This window comes from Diprion similis, chromosome 7 (genome assembly GCF_021155765.1).
Source record: "Diprion similis isolate iyDipSimi1 chromosome 7, iyDipSimi1.1, whole genome shotgun sequence".
In the NCBI taxonomy this organism is placed as follows: domain Eukaryota; kingdom Metazoa; phylum Arthropoda; class Insecta; order Hymenoptera; family Diprionidae; genus Diprion; species Diprion similis.
The window spans coordinates 8,792,307-8,792,717 of record NC_060111.1 but is presented as its reverse complement, the minus strand read 5'-3'; the positions used below and the strand labels follow the sequence as shown (position 1 = coordinate 8,792,717).

At 43.6% G+C, this 411-nt stretch overlaps 1 protein-coding gene across 1 annotated transcript in view; it reads left to right on the top strand.

Moving 5' to 3' along the window:
* LOC124407862 (DNA-dependent protein kinase catalytic subunit-like) overlaps nucleotides 1-411 on the top strand; it is a 56,859-nt gene that overhangs the window by 10,845 nt on the left and 45,603 nt on the right. The window lies entirely within an intron of this gene.

Sequence of the window (411 nt, the reverse complement as noted above, 5' to 3'; positions counted from 1 at the left end):
ATCGTCAACCAGATGCAACAGTCCATGTGTGTTGTAACTCAGAAATGCTGGGCCATATAAATCTTCCGCAGATGTGACGAACAATTTCAAAGCATGTTCGGCAAATAAAAGGTCATCGGGTGATGCTGATGAAGTTGAAAGGATGCGAATGGCTACATGAAGAAGGAGGAAGTGTAGATAGTAGTCAGGTTCTAATACACCATATAACACGACGGGACCAGTATACAAGAGGAACTGGCGAAACTCAGTTGCTTTGTAACGTTTGAATTGAGAAATTAGTCTGGGATGACGTGAGAACTCTCGTGGACATAGTTTTCCAATTTCTTTTAGACGTGAAGATATTACACTGATTTGTCGGCCTGACCACTTTGCAGCACGAGAAAACTTCCCGTCGACCCCACCTTCGATCAG